The following is a 10,926-nucleotide window of genomic DNA, read 5'->3' as shown; positions in this document are numbered from 1 at the left end:
GATGAGATGTCCCCTTTGACCCAGCTATGCCTCTGCTGGATATCTTATCAAAATAATTAAAATAATCATACCACAGTGATATATGCTTACCATGTTTACAGTGGCATGGTTTTTAATAGCTAAAACTTGGGAACAGACCAATTTCTCATCAACTGGAGACCAGATAAAGAAGATGTGTTTTTTCTAAAATGGAGTACTACTTTGCCATAAAGAATCACAAACTAGAGACATTTATAGCTAAGTGAGTGAACATTGAGGACATACACTTAAATTAAATTAATAAGAAACACATGTGTAAATACCAAATAATTTATCAGATACAAAAAACTAAAAATATAAATTAGGATCAAAATGCATAATTGGTACTGTGTAATATGAAGAAAAGGCCTAAAAGTGTAGAGGAAGTTGAAGAAGTAGGGATAAGGTAAGAATGCAAAAGAAAAACATATATGAAAAGGAGAATCATGGAAACAATATCTTGGTAAACAGGGCATGGTCGAGGGGGTGAAGGGAGGGTGAGGAATGGGGAAAAAATAAGAACCGAAATGCATTCCCTAAAGGTGCAATACCCCGATGCTGAATGTAACTGTACTGTATGTCTAAAAATTTCCAATAAAAATGAGTGGGAGGAAAGAGGGAGGGAAGGGAAGAATATGAAAACAAAAAGAATTAAGATGAATTATATACATGGACCAAATTATACAAAGAATGAAGAATGTGTACCTTTTCAAATTATAGTTTTCATGATATTTAAATGTAGATCATGATTCAGATAAGAATTTAGTAGTACTTGAATAGAGACGTAAAATATTTGTAAGGTGCTGATTTAAGATGGAATACGAAAAATTAATTAATATAGTTGACTGCCTTCACATCTAGGAGATTTGTTCCATAACCCCTGGGGATAGCAGAAAATGAGGAGCATACAGATCTCTGCATTTACTGTTTTTCTCACATGTGAATACCTGGGATAATATATAATTTACAAATAAGTCACAGTAAGAGATTAACAACACTAACAACAAAATAGATCAACTATATATAATTCTTTTCTTCTTCCTCTTCCTCCCCTTATTTTCCTTCTCTTTCTCCTTCTGCTCCTTCCACTCTCTACCTCACTCTCTGTTTTACCTCAGAAACAGTTACTTGAACACAATGTGATACAATGACAATAGGTCTGATAAATGCCATAGCCACTTAGTATCTAACAAGATGATAGCATTCACAGAATGAAAGGGTGCATTGAATGAAAGGATGATTCACATTCCAGATGAGATGGATTAGATTGCGCATGAGGTTATGACACAATCTGATCACATTTTTTACTCCTCTCCACTCCGTAGCCACCACCATTCTACTCCTTTCTTTGATGAGATGTACTTTTCTGTCCATAAAACAAATAAGAAAGTAATCAAAACCAGAATGTGGAATGTTACAAGATACACTACTATTTTTCCCCTCTAGACGAAAATGGCTTGTCTGGACTTCCTCAGACTTTGAGAATAAACTTCCACAACAATTCTCTCAGCCAAGATAAATAAATAGGATGAACACAGGCTGGCACAAGGAGGTAAAAGTGCACATTCATTTTCACAGAACAGAGAGGGAGATGGGGTGAGGGTGGCATCTTTTACTGTTCCTTGCTATTAAAGAACTTACACACCTTTGCAGGCTAAGATGGCAACTTAGGTGATAAACATCTCCCACTGGATCCAGCTTTAAATGAGCCTTTTTAGAAAAATAAATGGGCTCCTGCTTCTACTTCTTCATACAAAAATTGTCTATTCATTTCAGATGCCCATTTTTTATTTGTTTTTGCATTTATCTATTACAAACTGTGCTATTATAAATACAGGCATGCATATACCACTGTGGTAAGATACTTTTAATTCTTTTTGGGTGGTCTCTTTTATTTTTATTTTTTTTACTTCTTCATATATTCTACATAGTAGTCCTTCAAGGAACAGTTGGTAAATCTTTTTCCTCACATTGTGGGTTGTCTTCTGTTGTTGGTTTATCTTGCTGTGTGGAAGTTTTTTTATGAGACACCACTTGTTGATTCTTTGTGATACTGCCTGCGTGTGTTAGTTATTTTCCTCTCATTTCTGAGACAAAATACCTCACACCCAAAGTTAGAGGAGAAGAGGTTTATTTGGCTTACATTTCATAGAGGTTTGAGTACAAAATCATTTGCCTCCAAAGCAGGGTGCAACAGTTCATGGGGGACAGATATTAGCAAAGCAACAAGAGGCCTCAACAGTGCCTTTATTCTTCTTTTATCTTATTCAGACTACTGAGATTAGGGTAAGGAAAAACCAATCACATGTAGCAGTTTAGTAATCACACATCCTTATTCCTAGCATCATACATTCTAGATTCACCCACCTATGACAGCATAATGCTTTGAGGGGACATCTAGACCCAAACCATTTATTTGTTTTACAGGTCTTTTTCTAGACCAATATCTTCAAGTGTTCTACCTAACCTCCCTTCCAGCAGATTCAGTAAATTAAATAATGTTCAATATCATGGTCATTGATGAGATGCAAGTGAAAATAACATTGAGATTTTTATCTTATCCCGGATAGAATTGCTGTTATCAAGAAGTCAAGCAATAACAAAAGCTGGTGGGGTTATGTTGAAAAAGGAACACCTCCACTTTTGGTGAGAGTGTAAGTGGGTGCAACCACTGTGGAAATCAGTGTGGAGATTCCTCAAAATCTAGTGCTAGAGGTTTCATTTGACCTAGATATCCCTTCCTTGGTATATTCTGGAAAGAATTAAAAGCATCTTGGAGGGCCAAGGATGTAGCTCAGTGGTGCAGCACCTGCCTGGCAAGAGTGAGGCCCTGGTTTCGATTCCCGGTACCAAAAAAGAAAAGTGAAAAAAAAAAGAATTAAAAGCATCTTACAACAGTGATATATGCGTGCCCATATTTATAATAGCAAAGTTTGTAATAGCTCAATCTGGAAACAACCTAAATCTCCATCAAGTGATGAATGGATAAAATGTGGAGTTTTTATGCAACACAGTAATACTCAGTCATAGAAAAAGATAAACTTGAGACAATTATACCTAAATGGATGCATCTTGAGACGATACCCTTACTTGAAATAAAATGGGCACACATGTATAAATAGTGCATTGTTTACTGGTGTGAGAAACTGAAAATGTAAGGAAAAATGTATAACAGATATTGTAAAATAGGAAGAAAGTGTTCAAAGCATAAGGGGAAGTTGGGAGGGGGTGGGAAAAAGAAATAATGGGAAGAAAAAATGAGAAACGAAGGCAAACATAAGCCAATCTTTTGTAAATAAGGAGGGGTAAAGGGGTGCAAGGGAGGGAAGGAGAATGGGGAAAAGATAAGACCCAGGATATATCATATACAGGTACACATTCACTACGATGCATGTGATGATTTTATATACTTCAAATGTACAAATAAGCTTACTTAATAAAAATAAATAAATAAGTGGCCACATTTAATTTGGTGAGCAGTCAGGAAACAAACCTGAGCACATAGCCCTAAGTGTCTAGTAATAAGAAAACATGCTATTTGTCTTTCCCTGTCTGATTTATTTACTTAACATGGTTACCTCTTAGAAAATGTGTCTTCTTACTATCAATGTTTACTTGCATTATAGGCAGCTGAATCAGAAAGAAATTAATAGACAGTCAGAGAGGGACTGGGCTCTCAAGAAAGTCAGCAGAAAATGAAGACATCAGAATTGTGGCGGGAGGCACATCTGAAGAAGGCCAGGCCTCAAGATGAAGAAGGAATGGCCAGGACTCCATGCCTCCCTGAGGGATAAGTGGTAACTTGGAATTATACTATAATTGATATCACCTGGCCCAGGAAGTCAGCACATCCTGACCCATCCCTTCCCAAAATGCCTTTGTTCCTTCATGCATCCTTGCTACCTGACTCATTTTCTATTTGAATCTATATTAACTACTCAGCTATATTTATGATCTTATAGGTTGATGTAAACTGACCCATGTTAAACCCACATCATGAGTTTGTGGTATAAAGTACCCCTAACAAAGGGCCTCAGTGGCACCTCGCTTTTAGGACCCTTTCTGTCTCCCAGAAGGTGTATCTCAATAAACCTTTCCTGCTCTTAGCTTCCCTTGTTCCTTGGAACTCATTCTCTGATATTAGGGTGACACAAACTTGGCACATCTGATATCTGGAGGTTGGAAATTATATCTCTCCTATATCACTTTCCTCCTATGTAGGGGGTTAATACCTCAGAATTCAGGGAGACAGATCCCCACCTCTGGAATCCATTTCACCTTACCCTGACGCTTCCTCCACTGGACACAGACCAGGCTTTTATATCACTAGGACCTGATCCCTCAGTTCCCCTCCCCACACAGACAATGGGGCAGCATCTTAAAGACACTGAAAACTCTCAGTTATTAATAATGCCAGTTCCTGGCTGCTTTCCCACATTTTCTGCAAGAAAGAGGGGAAAGTGATGGCATTCCAGCCAGTTCAGTAGAGCTGGGCCAGCCAGGAGCTACAGGAGCTGAAATCTCTGCTGAGATCCTCTGGCTCTAAGTCCAGTTTGCTTAAAAAAAAAAACAACACTTGATGTAGCTCTGTGGCAGAGCTTATGCCTCATATGCCCAAGAACTGAGATTGGTTCTCAGCACCGCTTGATTAAAAATGAATAAATATAAATATTTCATCTATTGTCAAGGACAAATGTTACCCCTGCCCTGGGATACTATACTTGAAAATAAGATCCCAATGAGGCAACATTTCTTTTCTTTTTATTGAGTTTATTGGTACAGTCTAGGTATACAATACAGTTAGATTCTTTATTGGGATCCTGTACCTTTACATGATAGGTCTTGATTCTCATTTTTCCCCTTGTCCCTGCCCTCAGTTCACCCCCTCTTCCCCTTCCCATTTACAAACACTTTATTTCCATTTTTTATTTTCTCATGTTTTCTCTCCCTTATTACCTTTAACCCACCCTTCCCACTTTCCCTACACCTTTAGCCCTTTACTTCCCATTTCACATTATTAATTATCTCTTTAGTATATTGTGTACTATTATAGTTTTTCACACCAGAGAAACTATTTGGTATTTCAGTTAAAGAAATCTCTGTATGAACATTAAAAATAGGGAATTCTAAAATAAAACTAAAAAAGAAAGTAAAGGAGAAAAGGCAATGATGTAAAATTAAAGTAATCCTTAATTCTGAAGATGAAATTGGTCCCTGAATATATTTAAACTGTTGGTGATTGTATCAGTTGGGATAAAGGATTGTGGTTGATTTGATGAGCTGTTTTCTCTGATGTTATGAGGATGAGAATGCCTGTGGGTCATTAGAAATGCAGAAGATAGGGTGCAACTATTTCAGGAAGATTTCGGTGATAACCCAGAGATTAAACCAAGGACAGCCCAACAACAAAAATAAAAATGAGAAAACACTTAAACAAGACACAAAGACAGACTTCTATTTCACCAATGGCAAACAGTACGGCAAATGAGGATGAAAAGACTGATAGTTAACCAGCAGGACACCCTGAACTCAAAGCACAGGAAGTAACAAAACAGATCAATCAGTCTCTAGAAAAATTCAAAACAGAAATAATTTCCTAGATAAACCATAGAGATGGTGAGCAAAATGAAAGTCATGATTCAAGAGTTTAGAGCAGAAATTGACAAAAATTAGATGAGCTCAGGACCATGATAGAGGCAACTTTTATATTTTAGTTTCTATTTAATTTTTTTGAATTGAGAAATATATATATGGTACAATACAATGAATTGATAAATGTGTATATTGTGCATTATAAGCCAATTAACATATCCTTCATCCCCTCTGCTTTTTTGTGATAAGAATGCATTGATATGTGCTTATTTAGCAATTTATAAATTTACAGTACAATATTTAATCATAACCATGTTCACTATGAAGTACAGTAGAACACTAGAATATTTCGTCCTAACGTAACATCTGTTCCCTCAGTCAACTTCATTTCCTTTTCCATATTCCCTCCCTTCCTCAAGCCTTATAAGTAAGATCATATTTTATTTGTCTTTCTGTGTCAGGCTTATGCCATTGAAAAATAATATCTTTCAAGTTTACCCATATTGAAGAAAATGACAGAATTTCCTTCTGTGTAGCATTCCTTTGTGTACATATGTTATATTTTCCTCATCCTTTCCTCCATTCTTGGAAAGTTTGAATAGTTAGGGCAAGTGTATGTGTGTGTGTGTGTGTGTGTGTGTGTGTGTGTGTGTGTGTGTGTGTGTGCACGATGCTGAGAATTGAACCCAGGACCTTGGAACTCAACTGCACTCTCAGCTCTTTTCTTTCTTTCTTAATTTCTTTCTTTCTTTCTTCTTTCTTTCTTTCTTTCTTTTTCTTTCTTTCTTTCTTTCTTTCTTTCTTTATCTCTCTCTCTCTCTCTCTTTCTTTTCTTCATTTTTTTATTTCTTTTTTGGTACTGGTGATAGAACTTGGGTCTTTGAGCTTGCGAGTTAAGCTGCAGAACCACTTAGCTAAATCCCTGGCCCTTCATTCTTTTTTTTTTTTTTTTAATTTTGAAGCAAGTTTTGCTAAGTTACCTAGGCTCAAACATGAGATTCTCCTGACTGTTGAGATTGCAAGCACACACAATAATTTTCAACTATATCAATTTTATTTTTATTGGATATTTTCTAATATCTTTTCTGAAATTGTTATTGGTCCATGTTTGCAGTACATAATGTTTACAGTCAGAATGTTGATTTGGTATGTGTGAAAAACACTTTTTAATTCTTTTTTTCATCTTCTTCCCTCCCTTCCTCTCCTCCTGCATCTCTTAATCCCCATCCCTTCTGAGAAGGATCTCCCTAATTCCTATTATCTATCTTTTATTACAGCAGCATATCTATAGTCAATAATGTATTGTGTTTTTCAAAATAACTAAGAGAATATATTTCACAGGGATCACACAGGTCTCCCTATGAAGCTCTGCTCAGCTCCTGCAGGAAGATGACCTGGACACTACAAGTGAGCATTCTGCAGCACCCACAGGCCTGTCTTCAGTTTGGCTGGGTGACTTTCACAACTTAATCAACCTCCTACTTTCCTCTTCTCCTGTTCCTCCTCCACTTCTTTTTCTTTTCTCTCTTTCTTCCTCCCTCATGCTCCCTTCTTCACATTCTCATCTCTCTCTCTCTCTCTCTCTCTCTCTCACACACACACACACACACACACATGCACACAACAATGAAATAAAGTACAGATTGATGACTTTTACTCATTTTCCAGGCTATCTAGTCCTTCCCTTTATTTCCCTCTCTTTTCCCAGGTTACACCCACCACTTCCTGAACTCCACATCCAGCAGTGAGCAATGGGTCGAAGGATCACTGTGCCTTGGACCGCTCTGCTCTTTCCCTTATCCACTACCTCACGTTCCCTGAGAAGGAGGAGTCTACACCCGAATAAAGCTGCATGCATGTTTGAAGTACCTTTGTGTTTAGTGGGATCAGGAAGACAGAAAGGATGGTTAATCTGGGGAGAAGGATATACAATATCAAGATGGGCAATGAAAAAATCTCTAAAATGCATGCCTCATTTCTTCACTTAATTATATCAGTAATGTTACAAAAGAATGACTTTACACTTGACATGTGATTTCTTTACTGAGCAATTTTACTCATAAAATATTTGAAGTCACTCATCTCCAACAGGTGCTGCACCATCCAAGCACAATTTCTTCAGTGTCCTATTTCTGCCTTGCAGTATTGCTCCACTTTCTCCACACATAGCCTCACAACTAGACTGGATATTAGAGTTGAATGATTATATTTCTTATCACCTTAGGATACAACAATATATGTTTTCTTGTATTTACTGCTATAAATATTCCATGCAACTCATCCTGATAACCTTTAATTCTTTCCCTTTTTTGAAAGTTATATTTACTGTGTATTATCTCAGGTGGGTAGTGTGTTATCTTGTAGTATCAGGTGAAAGTAATATCAACATAACAGACTGAGAGATGGAGGTATTTGAAAGAACATCCTCAGCATCAGCTTTAGGTCCTGTGTTGAAGCTGTCAATTGCTACAGAGCTGTCAAGAAATTGTAGCCTTTGGAAATAGACGCAACCCCCAGTGGCTTTACTTTGATGATAGTTTTCAAATACCACATGATATAATCACACTGACTCATAAGGGCGGATTGTCCTATAACGTCTGAGGCCACCTCATGTGGTGAATTGTCAATACTGCAGCTCAAACTCCCAGTTTGCTCACCCTTTATCAACATATGAGAGTAAATATATTTATCTATGCATAAATTTATTACTTTATCTTCTTTTCATAAGATTTCAGGTGAAATGGAGTCTATCAACAAACCTAATTCATAATAGTTTTGAAAGGATAAAATCAGTTGTTATCTTCAAAGTGCTGAAAACTGTACCTAGTAATACAGTATTCTAACTGTGTTGCTGGTCATAGCTATTTATCTTAATTATTGTATTTGTTATCAAGATTCATGAGAACATTCTCATTAGTTCCAAAAATTAGTTGTATTCCAATTATGGAAGAGTGAAATAACATGAGGTATTTAAGTCATTTTCTCTGGCTGGCTCTTGCTGAACATAGTATATTGAATTTTGCTTTTGGATTTCCCTCAAAACTATTTTCAGTGCATTACCCAGCTGGTTCTCTCCTCAGAAAGTTTCTGACTGTGCTCCAAATGTGAAAGAATAATTAACCATGCCACAAAAGACTATGTATTCTAGAGTGGGTTTAAGAATGGTCTGTTTTATATGTAGCATGTTCACAACATGATGATGTGTTTCCTGGGCCCTCCATTTTTTATGCCAAAGATTTTTGGAGATGTTACATCTTACCAATTACATTAGGATGAAATATTACTCTCTTGAGATGATATGTACCAAATCTTCTTTACCTCAAGAGAAAATAAATTATGAAAAATAAATCTTGTGGTATTCTTCATTTCTGAATTTTGTTCAGAACATAATAGTCAATGTTGTAGAATGTTAGACATCAAGCGTGGTATCAAAACCAGCAGATGTATACCTAACATGTACCAATGAATATAAAAAAAAAACAGCAGAAGCAGCATTTGGGAATATTTTGGAAGAGAAAACTTCAGCTTATGTCCAACTTTCTGAATCTGACACTCTAGGTGTGTAGCAAAACATTTTGATTTTTTCTAAGTCTTCCAGGTGATTCAAATGTAAGATGCAAATACAGGATCACTGCCATACAACCCATAAATAATAATATTGGTTGTGGTTTGACTGTTCGCTTTTGATTTGGGAGAATTCTCAAGGAAATATGCAGTGTATCAATTAATTGATTTGTACCAGTTAGTACGTATGTTGAACAGTCCTTCCATGAGACAATCAGGGTTGGTTGTATTTCAGGGCCTTCTGAAGTTTAAAAAAATGCTTTAAGTCATTTTGGAGGGCTTGCTATTGCTAAACAGACTGTATTGAATCATGCTTTTTTATCAAGGAATTTACATTTTGTTTTTCATAAATACAGGCTTGCAATTTTCTCATTTATTGTCTTTTCTTGCTTCAGCAAGAGTATCAGCATAGCATTCTTTTTTTAAAAATTTAATTTATTGGTACATTCTATGTAGACAGTACAGCTACCTTCATTACTGGGATCTTGTACCTTTACATGCCAGGTCTTGGTTCTCATTTTTTCCCCTTGTCCCCACCCTGCCTTCACCCTCCACTCCCCTGTTCAAACACTTTAATTCCATTTTTACATTTTCTCATATTTTTTCCTTTTCCCTTATTCCCCCTTCCCTATCCTTCTCACTGTCCCTACACCTTTGGTACTTTTCTTCCCAGCATAGCATTCTGAATGGAGTTTGTTTGAGTTAACTTCACTTCAACCTTAGCAGGACTTTGGGAATTATTGACAGCATTTCTTTTTTTCTTTTCTTTTCTTGAGTTTATTGGTGAGTTTTAGTTATACAATACAATTACATTCATTATTAGGATCTTGTTCCTTTACATGAGAGGTCATGGCACAGTTTGTAATAGCTAAATCTTGGAAACAGCCCATTTGCCCATCAGTTGGAAATCGGATAAAGAAGATGTGGTTTTCCTGTATAATGAAATACTACTCAGCCATAAAGAATGAGAAATTAGATTCATTCGTAGCAAAATGGATACATATTGCGGATATGCTCCCAAATGAAATATATAAGTCACACATGTGTAAATAATGAATAGTTTCTCTGGTGTGAAAAGCTAAAATAGTACATAAGATCCTAATGAGATAATTGACCACGTGAAATAGGAGGAAAAAGGCTAAAGGTATAGGGAAAATGAGAATGGTAGGAGAAAGGTAATAAGGGAAGACACTGACAAGGGAAAAATTTGACAGCATTTCTTAGCTACTGTAGGTCTGTGATCCCAGCACTTTGGGAAGCTGAGGTAGGAGAATCACAATGTCAAGCCCAACCTGGGCAATATTGTTCAAGTAGAAAAGTCCTTTCTCAAAATTTACAATGTCGGATTTCATTCAGTATGAAGATCCTGGATTCAATCTCTAGTGCTTTTAAAAAGATCATGAAATTTCTTTAAATGTTGGTAGAATTGACAGGCAAGGTTCTTAGGCCTTGATCTTATTGCCCATCAGAAACTTTATTTTATTACTGATTCAATCTCTTCAGAATATCTATTCTCCCAGGAAGAATTTATGACTTAATCAATCCTGAACAACTGAAGAAACACCATAGTTGCACCCTATCCTAGTCCTTGAGATGCATCCAGTCACCTAAAAATGTCTGAAGTATATCCTTCTTTGGAGCAGAGTATTATTCCATTGTTTATGTATTATTTATTGTATATAAGAAATGCTGATGAGGATGTGAGAAAAAAGAACACTTCTGCATTGCTAATGACAGTATAAATTAGTACTA

The 10,926-nt window shown here is 36.4% G+C and overlaps 1 long non-coding RNA gene across 1 annotated transcript; it reads left to right on the top strand.

Annotated features, from left to right (window-relative positions):
- The first annotated feature begins 3,741 nt into the window (after window positions 1-3,741).
- LOC104866686 lies at window positions 3,742-7,521 on the top strand. The gene is made up of 3 exons (XR_781508.1): window positions 3,742-3,815; window positions 6,952-7,017; window positions 7,319-7,521. It is a non-coding gene; the product is annotated as an uncharacterized LOC104866686 (long non-coding RNA).
- Window positions 7,522-10,926: the final 3,405 nt, after the last annotated feature.

The sequence above is a fragment of the Fukomys damarensis genome, unplaced genomic scaffold (genome assembly GCF_012274545.1).
Source record: "Fukomys damarensis isolate Sample0158 unplaced genomic scaffold, DMR_v1.0_HiC HiC_scaffold_37, whole genome shotgun sequence".
Taxonomy (NCBI): domain Eukaryota; kingdom Metazoa; phylum Chordata; class Mammalia; order Rodentia; family Bathyergidae; genus Fukomys; species Fukomys damarensis.
This window is presented reverse-complemented; position numbering and strand designations above follow the sequence as displayed.